The sequence below is a fragment of the Heterocephalus glaber genome, unplaced genomic scaffold (genome assembly GCF_053883595.1).
Source record: "Heterocephalus glaber isolate CG9 unplaced genomic scaffold, H.glaber_assembly_v1.0 deba00000331, whole genome shotgun sequence".
Classification (NCBI taxonomy): Eukaryota; Metazoa; Chordata; class Mammalia; order Rodentia; family Bathyergidae; genus Heterocephalus; species Heterocephalus glaber.
The window spans coordinates 36,018,916-36,037,927 of record NW_028258142.1 but is presented as its reverse complement, the minus strand read 5'-3'; the positions used below and the strand labels follow the sequence as shown (position 1 = coordinate 36,037,927).

The 19,012-nt window shown below is 40.4% G+C and overlaps 1 protein-coding gene and 1 long non-coding RNA gene across 9 annotated transcripts in view; one reads left to right on the top strand and one right to left on the bottom strand.

Moving 5' to 3' along the window:
- The window catches only part of Slc14a2 (solute carrier family 14 member 2), a 431,234-nt gene that overhangs the window by 232,305 nt on the left and 179,917 nt on the right, over positions 1 to 19,012 (top strand). For all 4 annotated transcript variants that reach the window (XM_087193188.1, XM_087193186.1, XM_004855073.3 and 1 more), the window contains exon 3: positions 13,213 to 13,282. The gene's annotated coding sequence lies outside the window, so the exon portion shown is untranslated. The remainder of the gene's footprint in view (positions 1 to 13,212; positions 13,283 to 19,012) is intronic.
- The window catches only part of LOC147830105 (uncharacterized), a 215,601-nt gene that overhangs the window by 163,507 nt on the left and 33,082 nt on the right, over positions 1 to 19,012 (bottom strand). The gene's annotated exons all lie outside the window — the stretch shown is intronic.

Below are 19,012 nucleotides of genomic sequence, written 5' to 3'. Positions count from 1 at the left end.
ACCTCTGTCACCCCACTCCACATACTTCCATCTCCAGTTAGAATTGTTCTGGTATTGAGTGAAGCAGCACCCAGAAACACAGAAGTACATCTCTGATGGACTAGGTGAGCTGTTGAGAGCTAGCCACAGAGTCTGACGGCCATGAGGATCTCCCTGTGACAGTGTGGGGGATGCAGCATGGCAGAAGTTGTGTGCTAACTTGCCATGTAATGGACCAGGGTCACCCAGCACCCATCCACATAAGACTCACTGAACATGAGTAAGCACTTGAGGTTAGGCCTTTGCTTCAGTATTGATTAAATGACCGTCCATGCTCAGACAGCTAAAAAGGCTCAAATCAGTCCAGAATAATTATCCCTGCACCCTTCCCCTAATATCTCTGATTACCAGAATGCTTTGTGAGGTTAGCTGACTGGTTAGAAGGACATGTTTTTAATAAATGAAATATCAGAACTCCAACAGCTAGTAACTGAGTGCCATGAAGAGAATCATTTATGAGACATGACTGAAAGATAACAGTGAGCGTTTAACTTTTTAAATTTATTACAATAAAAGACATTAATTCCCTTCAAAATATTCCCCCTTGCTTTCAACACACTTATCCCATTGTTCTTGCCACTTTCTAAAGCAGTTCTGAAAGTTCTTTCTTTTGTTTCGTTACTTGTGCTGTCACGGTTGCCTTGCTGTCCTGAAACAAATCAAAGTGTTTACCTTTCACATCATTTTGACTTTGTGAAAGAGCCAGAAGTCACACAGTGCCAGATCTGGTGAAAAAGGTGAAGGAGGACACACTATGATATTTTACAAGCCTGCCTTTTCGTTAGCTGGCACTCAGCAGTAGCATTGACCATAATCTGGATCATAGCTAGTAAAGAAATTTACAAAAAATGACTTCCAGAACTGCTTCAGAAAGTGGCAAGAATGATGGAATCAAAGCATTTAAAGTCAAGGAGAGTATTTTGAGGAGGATTAATGGAAATTTTTTTTACTCTTACACATTTTTTTAATTTGAATATTCATATATTTTGATCACACCTTGTGTCTTCTCTGATGTTATTTCCTCCCTTGTTAAAGGATAACAGCAGTTACACCATACCTGCCTCACAGAAGTGTTGAGATGCAAAGGAAAATCATCACTTCAGTAGCCTAAAGCCCTGAGCTCTCATCTGATCCTTTCTACCAACTGGCTAGCTGACTTGGGGTCAGTTAACCTCTCTAGACCTTATATTTCCCATCTTCACATCAAGAGTTTGGAGTCAATAACTGCAGAAGGCCCTGTTAACTGACATCCCATTAACTTGAATGAGAGAGACAGAGACAGAGTGGAGCCACCGTTGTGACTGTTTACAGAACTACACAACACCCTCTAAGCACAAGGTCAGCTTCCACCCTCCAACCAGGCATCCTGTCGATTTCCAAAGAAGTCTTAAGGATGAGTTCATTATAATATTTCAAATAAGGTAGATTCCAAAGCCATCTATATAGAGAGAAATAAAATTAAAAGCAGGGATGTGCGGCAAATGTCAGGTGTGTGTAAGGGGTGTGGAGCAACGTGTAATTTATATATTTTGTGCTGCTCTTTCCTTGCTTCTGGGAAGCCCTGGAAAGTCTGGAGGGCTGTAAGCAAATCTGCCGATGTCAGTTCCACTCACAGAGCAGTTCGTCTTCTCTGGAGTATGCGACCTTTGCAGGTTGTCACATCCTGGGCATGGCACCAAGTGATCCTCCTCAGGGGCTGGCGTGGCAGAGCGGGGGCCCTGAGCCGCAGGGCGGTGCAAGCGGCAGTTTCCGGGCCCCATGCCAACCTCCAGATAATTGCAGGCAGCGGGAGAGAGGTGGTCGAGGCTGGCGGATCCCGTCCCTGACAGATAGATTGTTCCCTTCTTACCTCGGCAACATCATGGCGGTGAGAAGTCGCAGGAGAGAAAACCAGAACACACTCGGGGAGGAAGGCGGCAGGCAAGAGCCAAGCATCAAAATGACAGAGACAGAAACAGACAATGGAAGGGATCACTGGTGAAATAGGAGAGAGGCATGAGAGGCTGTCACACAGGTACCAGCTCCAGGGACAGAGGGGAAAAAAAAAAAAAGCCAGACACAGAGAGTGAGGCAGGTAGAGGATCAGAGACAGAGAGATAAATGTAGAAACAAAAGGAAGATGAAGAGAAGCAATCTCTGTAGAAGAGCTGAGCCCTGTGATAAACCTCTGAATATGTTTGGGCTTCAGCAAAGAGGCAGAGCTACCAAAGTCAACTGCATATACCTGGAGAGGGGAAATAAAAAAGCCCTAAACCGTGGAGCAGCATTGCTGGCAGGGCTGGTGGCCAAGGGGTTTCATGAAAGCAGCCAGGCTTGCTTCTCCCCCCAGTCTGTCTCATCTCTGCAAGGCCTGGGGCAGGGCACTGAAAAGTCAAGGGCAGGGAGTCAGTCCATGGCAGGGCTGCTCTTTCCTTCTCTCTCTGGTCTTCACTGCAGAAAATACTGGGGCACAGAACTCTCTCCCCTCCTCCCTCCTTTCTTCCCACCCTTCTTTCCCCAGTGCTCCACCTCAGAGGAGCCGTAAAAACCCACCTGGGTTAGTTGACTCCCAGGAATGGTTAGCTAGATGCTGGCCTGGCCAGAGAAATGCTTTTCTAGGAGTGAAGCTGCTGTGACCATGGTGAACTCCGAGACGGAAACAGCTGGCTGCTTGGCTGACTGAGAGGCAGCCCGGCTGGAGGGTCCTGGAAGGGGGCAGACGTGTGGGAGCCACATTGCTAAGTATGAAATGGAGAAGACTACCAGTCTGTAAATATGAGGGATCTCCACTGGGGGAAGATGCAAAGAAAACCGCCCTCCTGGTTTTCTAGGTGCCGCAGGACCTGTTACTAACAACATGGCTGACATTCCCATGCTGAGCACTTCATGCGCCAGGCACTGGGCTAAGCACTTACGTATTTTACCAGCCGTCCACCCAAGAGGCCTGTAGTACTCTTATCCCACTAGGCAGACAGCCTTCACCTGCTAGTTCCAGTAGGACCAGAGTTTGCCGTTTTGCCCTGATTTGCACAGATTTACTCATGGATTCTTTTACCAATGCATGTCCACTTTGTCTGAGACTATTAGCAGAGAGGTGCAGGGATGGGCATGGAGAAGAGAGGGGCAGAGGAAGAAGATGATGCACAGAGACCGACACAAGGACTTCGTGCAAGGACTCTGGAGGCCACAGGGAGGGACGGCATGAGCACCAGGAAATCATATTTGTACGAATGAGAGTTGCAAATGGCTGGAGAGTGTGTTCTCAAGGATCAGCAGAGCATGAGATTCTTTCTAAATAAGAGGCACAGGGTGTGAAGTCTATCTGAGCCTGGAGGCATGAATTCAAAACATGGGATGGAGGAGTGCAGAGAACTGCAGCCCAGATAGATGGAATTGCCATGCCTCAGCACAGGGGCTGTAGAAATGGACCACAGAAATGACACCTAATCTACTGCACACAGGAAGTTATTTGAACAAGTAGGGAATTTCAGGAGACAAAGCTAGACAGGTAGATTGAGGTTGAATTAAAGAGTGGATTAAATCATGCAGTGGGCAGTGACTAGAGGTGTCTAAACAGAAAAAGAGAGGTACCCCACCCCACCCCAGCCCCGTACAGTGCTGTCAATGAATGAATGGCCACATTCATTGGCTCTTCCATTTAGCAAACAGACAGATGGGCACATCACTGAACAAAGTGGACAGATACCACTGCCCTCGTGGAGCTTTAGTTGTTGCCTTATCTATTGATGATGGGACACCATCCTGGTAGATGGGATTTTCAGGGTTCATAGCAGGCAGCAATTGATTCCTGAGGAGTCCACATGCTGCTGTGTGAGGACAACTGGCTCCCTGCAGCTGAAGCTTGTGTTGGGAGAAGTCACCACCAGAAGGGATTATATTGGCCAGGACTCTTTTGGTTGTAATCAATGAATCAAACTGGCTTAAGCAGTACAAGGTGATTTATAAGCTTATATAGCTAAGTCCTTGAACATGCAGGGGTGGGAGTTGACCTCATGAATAACTAGAATTGGGGATATTAATATCACCTATCCCTCAATTCTCATTTATGTTTTTCTATGAATATTATGTCATTTTCTCAAATTAGCCTTTGTTGGGAATTTGATATCAACCCCTACAGCCTCAGATTCTGGCCACTGCATGGCCAGAGAAGAAAGCTGACTTTTTTAAGCCAATGCCACTTTGAAATTCCCAGAGAAGGATGAACTGTTTTAGTTGGGCTATATGCTTACCTCTCAGGCCACCATGACGGCCAGACATAAGGCTCTATGCTGCTCCCAGGCTAGGTTGCCTGGTTCCCTTTATAGTTAATAGGGCCAGGAAGGGAGAAAATAATAAGTATCCACTACTGGGACTGAAACAACTAAGTCTCTTTACTTAAGGGACAATTGTGCTGAGGGGTGACCCCGGAATCCTCCAAAATAATAGTGTAAGTTCATTCCTTCTCAGACTGGGGTAGAAATAAATGTTATTCTTCTCTGCCCTCCCCCAGTTATAAAGCAATACCACTGAGAGGTTTAAAGCTCACTCTACAAATGAGCTGTCCTGAAGGAATGGAAAGTGGGTTATCTTGAAGACACAATGTTGAGGGTGGTAGGTGAGAGAGGGGATCAGACAACACAAAAGCAGGTGCCAGCGAGTTGCAGGGTGCACCAGAGCTGCATAAGCAGAGCCCATGCCTGACTTCACCAAGCACTGTGGTGGGACAGGCATCCCTTGGGCCACCAGCTCCACCCCTCTCAACAGGACTGGGAAACTTGGTCAGAAGCAGTGCCCTCAGCTAGAGGCTCTTCATTAGCTGAGGAGACCAGTCCTGCAGGAAACACCGGCCACCGAGGAACTGGTACAATTTGAAAGGATGCAGGAAGCATTAAACCAGAACAGTTCTCCAGGGGGTGGTATTGCTAAGTGGAAACTCAGGTGAAGAGAACCAAAGTGGACCGAATGGGGCCATCCTTCAAGAAAGAAAAAAAAACAAACACTTACCATCAGGGAAGGAGGTAATATCTTCAACATGAAAGAGAAATCAAAACAAAATGCAAAGAAATTTGAGCAAAAATCAATGCTTTAAAAACACATTCACACTTCAGAGAGAAATTCTAGCAACTGAGGGAAATGTCACAGCTTGCTCTGATACAAGGAGCATTGGATTAGAAGCAGAAGGTTAGGGTCCTTCCCCGTCTTCCCTCTGCCACCAGTGACACTCCGTTGGTTTTGGATTCTTTATTTTATTTCCCTGGTTGTAAAGTGAACTGACAAGCCCCACATTGCATACAGCAGAGCATCATATGGGGGTCACTGGAATGATAGAAAGCTGTTCTTAAAATATTAAGCAACACTTATATTTAATTAGGCTAGGTGAATAATTAGAAGATGACAGCTAGAAATTGGGTCATTTTAACCAAGAAAAGGAAGAAGCAGTGAGAGAGGCTGTTTGAGGTTTAAATCTCAAGTGATCTAGCATCCTGCCAAATGACAAGGACAGAAGCAATAGAATCTGTATGTTTAAAAAGCACATATGATTGCTGAACATCTACTATATTCTCAGTCCCTTGCAAAATGTCAAGAATAATGTAGACAAAGCACAAGAGAAAGTCCCTCAGGCTTATTGTCTAACTGATGAAGTAAGACATGAACAAATAAAATGCAACTCACAGCAGAAATTAAAGTAAAAACCAAGCTAAGGTGTTGATAATGTCAGAAGAAGTCAATGTGAAGATCTGTGGACTAATGGGTAGGAGGGGTTGCCTCTGGGTTGCTCTTGAAGCAGGATTTGGATGGCTAGGCAGAAAAAGGGAAGAGCAGAAAAAGGAAGGTGGCCAAGTCAGGAATGTCATAGACATGATACATGTGCACGGGATAGTTCAAGAGATGGTGTGTGTGGATGAAATGGTGTAAGATGGGAAAATGGACAATCACTTTGGAAAGGGTATCATGTCCAGATCGCAGACAGTCTTGATATCAGATGAAGAGACTGATTGTAAAGGAAAGGAATCAACTGCAGGTCTTGCGGCAAAGGAGCTGACTTAACCAACTGGTGGATGTTGAATCAGCAAGGTAGGGTGAGGCAAGTGGCTAAATCCTCAGAGAGTAGGAGCCCAGCCATGCAGGGGATGGGGATCAAGTGGCTACAGAGGAAAAGAAGACTATCAGGGAAGAGTAGGCAGGCCTTGGTACCTAAGTGCATGTGGTGAATGAAGAATGATGTGGAATAAAGATACCTCAGTTGCTCGACAACTGGGTCAGTTACAGTGCAGTGTGAGCCTGTGCAATTTATGTCCTGTGCCTGATAGGGTTGGAGACAAAGAAAGTTTAGCAGAGGAAGTGACATGTTCAAGTCTTTAAGTTTTAAATGTTTTGTTGACCTGCTATCGGAGGAAATATGAGGCATCCAGAGAAAGAAAACATCTCGGGCCAAGGCAAAGGTATGAATGTCTGGATAATAAGAACCCCAACTGTTTGGGGATGTCTCTTGGGTGGGAGGAGGCTGAAGAACTAGATAAAGCCAGATCCTGGAGGAACTCTGAATTATGCAGCAGAGATGGGGTGCTATGTAAGGATAGCCAGGAGAGATGCTGTCAGATTTTCTTACACCTGCTTGTACAGATAGGGAATTAAAAAGTAGACCTAATCCCCAAATGAAGTGTAATGTGACTCCAAAAGCACCTCTGATTTCTCTAATGTATCATTACTCTCTTACTATTCATATATCCCTGCCTTTTTAAAACTTGTACTGACATTTAGCTTAATAAATGTTACTGGTATGTGTTTGGGTGCATAAATATTCATAATGCTGACAGCATCACTGTAGGTAGGAATAATGTTCCTTATCTTTGTTTCATTTACTTATTTGCATTCTGAGCTCAACCTTGTCTGACACATGGGTGCTATTAAAATTTGGATTTCTAAATTTCTGTTTGCGCTTTATTTGTTTGTTTGACTTAGCTGGTTAGGCCTTTGCCCATTCTTTTATTTTCGGCTTTCTAGCCACTTTGTTATAACTGTGTCTCTTGCTCACTTCATATGGTTTCTCTTACTTTGTAATTTAAACTGAGACTATATTTTGATACACTTTTATTTTTAAATTTTTTGATAACATGGATAGGAATGGTCTTAGTCTTAACATCATATACTTTCTGCTTCTATTGCGTCTTTTTATCTTTCACTCAAAGTCTGTAGTTTGCTTTATTTTAATTTGGTTTGCATGTGGGCTCATAGAGATACTCAGAATTTTAATATTTGCATCATAATTAGTTATGTTTGTAATACCACATAGAATAATTAATCCTCTATATCCTCAGTAGCTATTGACTCTCAGCTCTCCGGTTGATGGAATTTATGTATTTCCCTACAGCCTCTCACTTTCCTTCCCCATTCAGTTTTAACTGATAGTGATGATGATGATGACAATGATTTTTCTAATAATTTTAACTTGTGCTTTTTAGTACACATTTCTTAATATTACTTGATTCATCAGTTGTTAAGTACTACAGTAACTTTCAACCCTTGGCTACTAGCCACTTTCTCTCCAAAATTTTATTAGTTTTATTTCAGTGTTTTATTGTATTATAGTTCATTAATATTTACATTGTTTTCTCCAACATAATTGCCACAGTTTTTTGGTATTTGGGGGTGTTTTCTTGCCTTAATCCAACACTAAATTCATTACAACCTCACTTCCTGTCTTTCTGCCAGTTTCTCCATTTTCTACTGTGTAGTTAAAGCCTAGCCTTTAGCATCTTTAATACATGATCCAGGTAACATACCCACTGGATTACAGGTGTTTGGTGCTGCATTTGCACTTGAACAACAGTTTGAGCATACCAAACTTTCATTCTCATGCCTTAATGAGGTTCTGGTAAGTATCATGCAGTTGTGGGAAGTTCTGAAAACAACTTTATTTTTCCTTTAGAAAGAAATTTTGAATTTGGTTTTGCTTATTTTGTTTATGTTGGTTTTTGTTTGTTTGGATAGTAAAAGACTGTTCTTTAGGTTTAATATTCCTATATCAATTTTTCATGAGATAGTTTGTGTTTTATTTTTTGTTGTGGATTTTATTTGTATGTAGATTTGAATATTTCTGGGAAACATTCTGTTATTATATTCTTTCAAATATGCTTTGTATTCTATATTCTATTTTTTCCAGTACTCTTCCTCAAGTCCTTTATTCCTGCATATGCACAGATTTGGTGGATTATTTTATCTTCCATATCCATCACAGTCTTTCTTAATCCTTTCTAATTCTGTATTCTCTCCATCTTGTTCATGTCACTAATTCTGTCCCTACTTTGTTTTTTGTATTTTGAGAAGTCTCTGTTCAGGTTCTTGTTGCCTCTGATGGGTCCTTAACTTTGGGGATGACTTCTTGTTTCTCCTCTCCTTCCTGAGCTTTCTTTGTTAGTTCAGTTTTTTTAAACATCTTTTTCAGTTGTCTTGACAATTCTTCTTATTTCATGTAAGTAATTTTGTTTCCTAAGGTTTGTTGTTTTTTATTTATTGGTTCTATGATAGTTTTCTTGGCATAGTTTCCTTTTGTTTGATGGCAATACAACTTGGTACATGTTTTTCAGCTAAACTGATTTTTCTGATTATTATATTCTCCTCTTACAATATCTTTGTAGAGCTCTCTGTTCTGCTTTCTTTTTCATTCTGGCTCGTATTTGACTGAGATAAGCTCTTTCTTAACTATGAATTCTGGAGAAAGTTTACAGGGGGAAAACAGCCAACCTATGACAGCATCGAGTGTAGTCTTTTTGTTTACAGGACTGTTGTGTATGTGTATGTGTACGTACAGAAATGATTTAGCCTTTACTTCTTTCCAGAAGAAAGAAAGTGTTGGCAGTTGCAAGACTGATTAGTATAGAACTTTTCCTCTCTGACCTTCTTTTCCAGCATATATGCTTAGATGGTCTGTTGTTTTCTTATTTATTCCACCTCCCCTATTCTCAGCAGAGCCAAATGAGGCCCAGGGATAATCTCCCAAACAGCCCATTCCCTTTTGATCAGTTGTTTCCCAAAAGGCAGTGTTGCTGCTGTGCTTTTCCACAGTCTGGGTTCTGCCAGCTTTCCTTGAGGTCTTTGGCAGCAGATTGCTTTCAACATCTACCTGCCCTCGGTTAGAACTTTATTGCTTTTGGCAGCTTTTCTTCAACACAGGTGAATTTTGCATTTCTGTTTCACATTTTTTTTATTGTTTTGGAATGAATTCAAGGAGGTGAGCAGGGCCATCTTAACACTGGTGTATTAAAAGTAGAAGTCCCTCTTAAAACTCTGTGCACCTGTGATTGACTTACCCCGAATTTCTAACACTTAATACTATATCTGGAAGGAGAAAATGCTCCATAAATAATTAATAAATGAAAAAAATGAGTAACAATTCTCAAAAGAAATAGTAGAAACATACTTGCATTTAAGACCTTTAAAAAGAACTTCAGCAAGGAAGATTCCTGGTTCCTTCTTGCCACTGTGTAAAGAAGCACACTTCTCATTGCCTTTTTCATGATCTGGATATCTCCAGTCCACTTTTACCCCATTTTTGTTTTATATTCTTGGCATCCTCCTCTCATCCATTATCTGAGCCAACTCAGAGCACCTCATGCACTGGAAACAGTGGATTCTATGAGAGCACTTCACACAGCAGGATTTTTACTCTAGTCCGGTATGCAGCCTCAGTTTTTAATGGATGCATTTTGAATTTTTTTCTCCTTAGCTTACTTCAGAGATTGGAAAACCTCCTTATCTTTTTTATGGCACATTTTCATAAAATTGAGGGCACTATGATTTTTTTCTACTCCTTGTTTTTGTAAGGAATGGAGATAATCATTCATATTACCCACAGCAACAGGACCCTGTGTCCCTCGATGGTCTGAACTCTGTCCAGGTGCAGCCAGGAAGAAAGGATCCTTTTAGAAGTAGAATGCTGCAATACATGGACACTTATTTTAGCCCCCATGTATTCCATGGGGGGTCTTTAGGATGGGGGTGGAAGAAGTACGCAGCCAAGCAAAGTCCAGCATGTCTCAGTAGAACTATCAGGGGGTAGATTTCTGTCTCAAAAGACAGGAAGCCTTTGACTCAAGGAATCTGTACCTTAACCCCCTGAGAATAAGTATATCTCAGACTATTTTCATGACTTCCCTATGTGGAATATAATAGGTATAAAAGATATAAATATTCATTTCTGATTTTCTTGTAGTCTACAGGCAATACCAAATAATCATCCCCCTGCTCAAAACATGTTAATGTCTAATCCCAGACCAGATTCCACATTCCTTTTAGAGGTCAAAAATGGATGACTTCTTTGCTTTTCTTTTTTTGTCTTGCGTCATTCAGATTGCTCCAAATTGCTCCTTTTCTATACCCTTCTCACTATTGGGGTGATTGCAGTAGCTTACCCACACCTGCACATGCCTGTCTCCTTAGAGTGTCCATGGCTACCTGGACATCAATACTATAATAGGAAGGACAGCAAGAAAGAAGGTCCCAGTAGATGCCTGCCCATAGTCTGCATTAGTGCTCTTACCAAAGCCCAACCACCAGCATCTCTGCCTGGCAGATACACATTGATATCACCCCCATGGTTCACACTACCAAAGCAGAGCTCCCTCTTATACATGCCTCAAAGCCTGTGATCACCCCCTCCCCTCCCCTCCCCTACCCTGAGAGTCTATATGGATTTTCATTAGGCCACTAAGCATTGTTATTTTCCAGGAACAGTTCCTGTTAATATCTGGCATCTTGTCCAGTTAAGCATTTGTCCTAGTCAGAAATGATTTTTAAATGATAAATTATATTTTCCCCTAGTTGAATAAAATGCTTAACTTTCTAAATGCAGTATGAGTCAGAATGCTTCTGGTCATAAGCAAAGTTCCCTTCTACACTCCTTTGTAGGCAAAAACGGAGACTCACAAAGAGAATGACGTAGGCAAAAACTGAAGTCCAGGCACCCAAACTGCCTAGGGAAGATGGCTGGGGAAAAGCTGAAGATGCAGGCATTAGTAGGATTGCCAGACAGACCCAGAGAAATTTTGCCTGGAGTCTAAAGGAAGAACCCATCCCAAAGACTAGGAGGAAAGGGTAGGAATCCACGCTCAGGGGACAGGTTTTAGAATAATGCAATCTCCAGGTCAGGAAGAGGAACCCTTATGGAGGACGGGCATTTTGTGATGCCCTCTCTCCTCCAGAATGCCTGCACAGTCTGGCTAGTAATACACCAGTGATTTCTCACTGTTATTTCATTTATGGCAATGACTTTGGGTCTTGTGTCTGATCATAATGGTGATCTATGTGTGCCATCTACAGTGGGCATGGCTAATGAATCCTATTTTATTTCTTAATTAAGAATTTGAAAGTACCGCAAATTACTGCAATTAACATGGATTTTCTTCCTCATTTATTTACTTATTTAGATGCCTGAAATTGCACCCTTAGCTTAAACCAACCACAGGGTTCAGAGCCTGTTAAAATATATAGCATTCATTAAAATATTTATTCTTCGCCAACTATGAGGATTGCAGTTTGGAAATGGCAGTAATATCTATGTACACAAAATGCTGCCAAAAGAATATCCATTGAATTCAGTCTCTCCGGCCTCAGTAATTTAGATTTATTGACAACCCTTGGTGTAACTGAAATGTATTTAAGGTTTTCAAAATATCCTGTTGTTTTGTTGACTTCACATTCCATATTGTTGCTTTCCCTATCAAAGTTCTTAGGGACTCTAAGCCTCATCATAGTTTCAGACTTCAGTGCTCACTGAAAGATAAGAATAACAGTTTCAGAGTGGTTGAATTATCAGGCTGATTTCAAAAAATGGTACTTTGAATAAACTGCTTAACATCAAGTTGTCTTGTATATTTCAAGATTCAATCTTAAATTTCATTCTTAGTTTTTTGTTCTGAGTTTTGGTTTGGTTTCTAACTGGTTTCCCTAAAGACACAACTCAAACTGCACTCCAAACTACAGCAAGCAGGAGTACAAATGGGTACAATCCTACCATAAAGTGGTTGAGAAATAGCATATCAAAGGCCTTAAAAGGTACATATCCTTTGAAATATAGCTATTCCACTTCAAGGAATTTATCTTAGAATGAAGAATGTGTAGCAAGATAGCTATAATGTTCACTGGAACAATGTTTATAATTGGAAAACGAATAAAACAGCCAAAATATGTACCAATAAAAAGCTTGAGTAAATTACAGCCTTACATTGAGAATATTAAATAGCTAATTTAAAAACTATGCAGTTTATACTAGTTACCTATGGCTCCATTACCCTAAAACCCAGCAACTTAAAAAACACATACATTATCTGACACTTTCTACAGTTCAGGGATCTGAGTGCAGCTTTGCTTCTCTCACAAGACTACAATGAAGGAATCTGCAGAAACCACAGTCATCTCCAGGTTTAACTTGAAACCTGACTTGAAAGAGAGGTTCTACTTTCAAGGCTGCTCAAGTGGTGGTTGGCAGGACTCAGTTCCTCTCCAGCTAGGGTCAGAGGTCTCCTTCACTTCTTGCCATAAGGGCATTTCTGCGGGACAGGTCATGATATGACCATCAGCTTCATCACAACAACCAAGCCAGAAAGTAAGACGATGTGCACACAAGACACCAGACAAGTCTTTTCATCACCTAATCTCAAAAATGACAGCTCAACTCAGCTTGGTTAGAAGTCAGAGATCCAGCCCACACTCAAGAGAGTAGCTTGCACACAATGATGAGACCAGGAAGGGTCAGGGATTGTGGGGAACCACCTTAGAACTGTCTGCACATAATTGAAGCTTTTTACTGGCAAAAGATATTCATAATATCTTACTCAATGAGAAAAAAGCAGATCACAAAACAGTATGTGCAGCATGATCCCTGTTTTCTAAGCTGAAATCAATAATATATAATAACATACTAGTACATATTATATATATTATATATAATATATATATATATATATATATATTCACCTATGCATAAATAGTCACAAAACAATCTAAGTGTTCCATAGGTTGCTAGTGGCTAAATCTGGATGATGACATAAGGGATGAGTTGTGTGTCCTGTTTCTTAATTTGTTTTCTTTTCCTGAAAGGAAGTATTGTTTATAACCTTAAAAGGAGTAAATTGTATGAAATTTTTAAAAGAGCAATTTAAGCCCCAGTGTTTCTGATCTATACTATCTTTACAGGACTTTTTCTTGATTGTTACTTGAAGTCATCTAAACAGAAGTTCACAAGACCATTGTGACGAAGAAAATTGTGAGTACATTTTACAACTTGTTGCTGTGCTTGTGTCTTCAAAGTAACTGCTATCGCCAATAATAATGCCATGAAAAACTAAAATTATTTTTCCCTCTGTGGTCACTTGGGACCACTTGGGAACTGTGATTGACCTGAGAAAGGTAGGTCCTACGCTGATTTTCTTCCTCTTGAGTCAGGGCCTTCCCAGCTCAATTCTGGTTGCTTCCAGACATGAGCTAACATAATCATATGGACATTTCCTCTGCAAATTCCAAAGGGATAGGCTCTATTTATATGTCAAAAATAGATGAACAGATCTGACACTGCTGAACATAATTGCAAGTTTGAAAAAGGAGACGGGATGGGTGAGAGAGAAGATAGAGCCATTAATAATCTCCACACTTCATTAGCTTTCCTGCCTCAAGCCACTAGGAGGGCCTGAGTTGGGATACTACTGGTTCAGATTTGGAATAACTTCTTCAGCAATGTAAATGTTATCTTAAGGTCACTTTCTGATGAAAACTACTTTAGTGCCAAGCACAGATTTATTGGTTGTTTGACAAGCAGACCAGCTGCTGTGTACCTACACAGAGCATAGAGAAATTGCTCAGGAGGGCAAACTGATGTGGGAGGGGATGGAAGGCAATAGTCTCCAAGACTATGGCAGGGGATTAGGACCAGGTCTGAAATACTAGTGGGTCTCTTTCACTTGGAATCTATAGTACAACAGCTATTAAAATAAATAACTGCCAAACCTTTGTCATTTAACAAAATACTTCATTTTTCCCTCATATAAGGTCCAAGTGGGTGTTTTTCCAAGTGATGATTCAGAAACCCACATGGATCTTGTCTGTGGCTTCACCGTCATCTAAGCCCTCTATGCTTCACAATGGATCATCTGCATCTAGCTCTAGACTAGGAAGGAGAAAGTGAAGATGGCACACTATTTTCTACCCACCTTAGCCCCACATCCTATGGGTGAAAATTAGTCATATGAGCCTCTCACTGATGGAAGAAGCCATGAGATCCTTTGATGGCAGTTACTTCCCAACAACTCCACCATGTAATAGAGGAATGCACAGTCTGGGCTATTGGGAAAACTCATAGTGTTAAAAAAAAAAAAAAAAAAAAAGTTCTCACTGGGGAAATTCTTTTTTTTTTTTTTTTTTTTGGTATCAGGGATCGAACTTGGTCCTTGCACTTGCGCAGCAGGCGGTGAAACCACTGAGCTAAATCCCCAGCCCACGTTAGGGAAATTCTTAATAGGAATTCATACATCAATCACAGAGCAGGGAAAATTGATTTATCAATGGCTCTGAATAGTGAATCATTCTGCCCTATGTGCTGTAACTTCTAGTGCCAACAATATGTCCTCATGGTTAAAGCAACAAGTCACTGGTACCAAGACTCTAAAGAGTCAAAGTTTTTCTCCACTGGAACAACTTACTAGTGCTGAGGGTTAGCATAACTCACTGGGTTTTCAAGATACCACCTCTCAAACTTCCTCAGTGGGGAGGGGCAAGTAGCATTGATGTTGGTGATGTCATTTTACAGAAGCCATTATGTACAAAATTCCTGGAAATTTCTCCAAAAAAAAAATATAAATAAGGCCTCAGAAAGAAAGAGAAAAAGGAAAACAAACATACACATTCACACGTGCATGCACACACACATACATATACTCACACACTGGTTTTGGGGGGATTATCACAGCCAGCGTCACAAATCCTAATAAACAGGTAACAGTTGGGAATCAGTCTTCTTTTCTTTCTATTCTACTTTTTTTTCTATACTAACTTCAATGAACAATTCTTCAATGACTTTATTTTTCTCTCAGTGCATAAAATAACTGTTTTTAGTAGCCCTATGTTTGCAGTATAAGACATGTAGATAGTATTTGATCCTGTGTTGGGTAACTTGAACTGCCAGAAGCAATGAGCTATCACAAACATAGACCTTGATGTGGAGACCAGCCCTCAGCCCCATACCAGGGGCTAACTGCTGTGATGACAGGAGAAACTTAGACTCAGGCGAGGCCATGTTTTCCTCAGCTGTCAAACCAAGTAGATAAAACTCAACTCTTTCTTCTATTTTCTTATGAAAGTACTAAGAACTTGGGGCTCAAACAAAGATTAGAAAGTGCCTTGACCATGCTAGATAAGTATAGCAGAGAGTCTTTGTTATCACTGTGCTGTTGCTATTATTTTTTTGTGGTTGGCTCAGCTCTTCTTAACACAGAGGAATTAATGATGTGGCAGTGAAATTGGTTATCCACTAGGAGGGTAAAGGAGCCAAATGAAGTTGTATTTTCATCCCATTCTAGTCTCATGTTTTTCTTTCACAACAGCTGTGTTTACTGGCTTTATAAGTACTTTAATGGCATTTAACTATTTTTGCTTCTGACAAAATTCAGGCAAAGGACATTTTTTTAAATACTAAAAATGGAGGAATTCACTGGGGGAATGAGTTAATTTTCACCAATAGCCAAACACTAACATCTTTGATCCTATATCTAACATTGGTACCTACAACTTTCAACAAACTATTCTCAGCATAACAAAAAAAAGTAACCAAGTCCACTTTCTTCTTCCCAAGAACAACTCTCAAAAACTAGGATAACATGTCCTTCATTCATGAAAGAGAACCCAAGAAGACAACACAAGTGTGACTAGAGCACCTATTTCTAAGCCCCATGTTTGCATGTGAAAAAGAAATAAAGAACAACAGCTACAGTCTGTTTGGAATGAAACTTGATAGAATGATCTCAAAGTCTGGTCCTACACTCAAAATTGAAGAATCAGCAGGAAGAGTCATGTGGTTCATCTACAGTGTAAGGCTCAACAAGAAAGGGCCTGAAGAAAATGTAGGAATCCTTGAGGTTCCATGAACATGGGAGCAAGAATAAGCAGGGATAAATTGGGGTAGGAGAATGAGATCGGGCCAGAAACGGTGGGAACTTCAGGGTTAAAGACAGGCAGATAATGAATTCTATGAACAAGGATTCAAACCCAAGTCAGAAATCCAGGGGTCTGTTCAATCCACAGGGGCCATTAGAAAAGCCAGAGGGCCAGGTAGGTAGTTGTGATAATATCTTCCAAGGACTCAAACACCTTCCAGTGAGTACTGGTAGTTAAAAGTGTAGAGCCTCTGTTTAGCCACAGAAGTGGCTAAAAAACAGGTAAGGAGTCTTGCTCATTAGAATTAAGGAAAGAGCAAGAACTTTATTACCAAGGAAAAGTACCTTCTGTAGTAGATTGAGTGGGTTATAGTTTTGTATCATCTGGCCATGGATGTCATTTGGCCCAAGCCCAAGTCAGATCCTGACACAGGGGTGAGAGATGCTCATTTGTCACTAACAAGGGTTAGAAAGTTGTAGGTTAGAGCCATATGCTCACTCCAGGGGAGATGCTTTCATGTGACATCAGAACTGACCTCTGTACTCATTGTAGCTGAATGGTGACTACAACATTAGAATGACAGACCACACTGTGAGATCAATCATGCTGTTCTGCAATCAGCAAGGAGGGACAAAGACAGATTTGTTCCCACACCTGCATCTCCAAGGTTCTCACTCTCTCAGGTCAGCCCTGAGCCCAGCCTCTGCATAAGGATAGCTCTGCTGCTTTGTCTAGACAGACATCACGAACTGCTCAGCCACTTCTACCACACATCCAGACTGCAGAGCCTAAAGGAAATGGTATTTAACAAAGAGAATTTCTACATCTTCTAGAAGAACATGTAGACATTGAACTGGGTCAACCATACTTGGAGACGAAATGGATTTTGTTCTCCTACATTCCTTTACTTAGGTGGTGAATGTAAGGCACTTTCACACATTGAACATTATTGCCTTCTGCAAGCCATTTTCCTCATGTAAATGTCCTCAAGCCCATGATTCTTACAAGGCCTCACATTTTCCAAGCACTTTTATTCACAGTATTTCTTTTGAATTTCACAACTTAGGGAAAATTTCACAATTTAGGGAAAAGAATTATTATGTCCCTTGTAAAGGTGAAGAAATCAAAATTCAAAAAGTTTGAGCACCTTACCAAATAAGTTACCAAATAAGAGCATGAAATGGAATCCAAGCCTTATAGGTAAGTCCAAGTTGCCTGTAACCAATTCTATCCTCCAGATAGAACACCTTTGCATGTCAACACTGGAAGTTTGGGGAAAAGGAGAGTCAGGAGAAGTAGAGAAATTTGGGGACAGACAGTCCAAATTTCACATTGTCTCAGGCCATCCTGAGACTGTGATTTTGAACATTTCAAAGAATTCTCATACCTATTGAATCTGATCAGCTCAGTCACCCTGAAGGAGGCAAAGCAGACTTTCGGCAGCTGAGGAAACTAACACAGAGACAGTTCCAGGGAGTAATCCAAGAATAGATGGACATTTGATAGCAGAGTCAGAGCAGGAATCTAGATCTGTGAGGGCAGTGGCCTTTGCAAAGGATGGGATGGGGGGAAAGTCTTTCCTGAAGAAGGTGGGAGGGAAGTGATTTATTAAAAGATAAACCAAAATTCATATAAAAAGGGCCAAAAGCAGTCAAAAGAATTTTGAGATAGAATGAAAGGAAGAGAAACTTACACCACAGACATTAAAATACAAGAAAAAATAGTATTATAGAGGTGTTATGATATAAAAACCAATGGAATAAACCAGAAATCCAGAAGGAGACCCAGGCATTTTTGGTACATGATGGGGTGATTTCAAATAAATACATCAAGTATTGGGTGTTTGATACATAATGTCACAAAAATTGGCTCTTTGTATCAGAAAATTCACATTAGCACTCTACTTCATATATAAAATTACACAAAATATTGTGAATAAATTCCAAAATGTTTAAAAGCTAAAGGTTTTTGAAAAATATCATTAAGCTTTTAAAATATTAGAAGAAAATTCAAAAAAATATTTTTAATACCTGATCAGGAAAGAATTTCTTAAGATTCAAAAAACACAAATGGAAAAGATGAACACATTTTATTATTTTAAAATTTCAAATTTCTATATGGCCAGAGATACCATGAACAAAGCTGAAGGATAAGCAAGATTTAAGGATGAGTTTGCACTGTCTTCAACCAAGAAAAGATTAGATACATGGGAATGAGGAAGAAACTACAATAAGTAAAAGACATAAGCCCCAATATTAAACATGCAAAATATAAAAACAAGCAGTTCACAGAAATGGAAATCAAGATGGCTTACAAAGATCTGAAAAATTGCCCTACCTTGTTCATAATCAGGGAAATGGCAATTAAAGCAAAAAAATGCCATTTCAACCTATCCCACTGACAAAAGTTAAAAGGTCTAACTGTGCCAAATTTTTTTGAGAAATAGGTACTGTCATCCTGAAGGGCATCCAAATTATATTGAGCCTTTTAGAGAGAAATTGGGAAATATTTTCTAACACATGCCCTGGGACAACTTATTTTATGTCAAGATACTTACCCTAGATACATACTCAGCTAACGTGTGAATTTTTGTTTTGTTTTGTTCTTTTTTTTGATACTGGAGATCAAACTCAGGACCTTGCACTTGCGAGGCAGGCAGCAGCAGCACCGCTGATCTAAATCCCCGGCCTGACATGTGAATTTATTTTTATATTGAATTATTTGCAGTAGCAAAAATTGGAAAATAATCTACATAACCACTAACAGGGCAATGGGAAAACAGAAATAAGCTTTAGTGAACTGGATGCACATATCAAAAAAGATGGTCTTTGAAAACCTAAATTGATTGTAA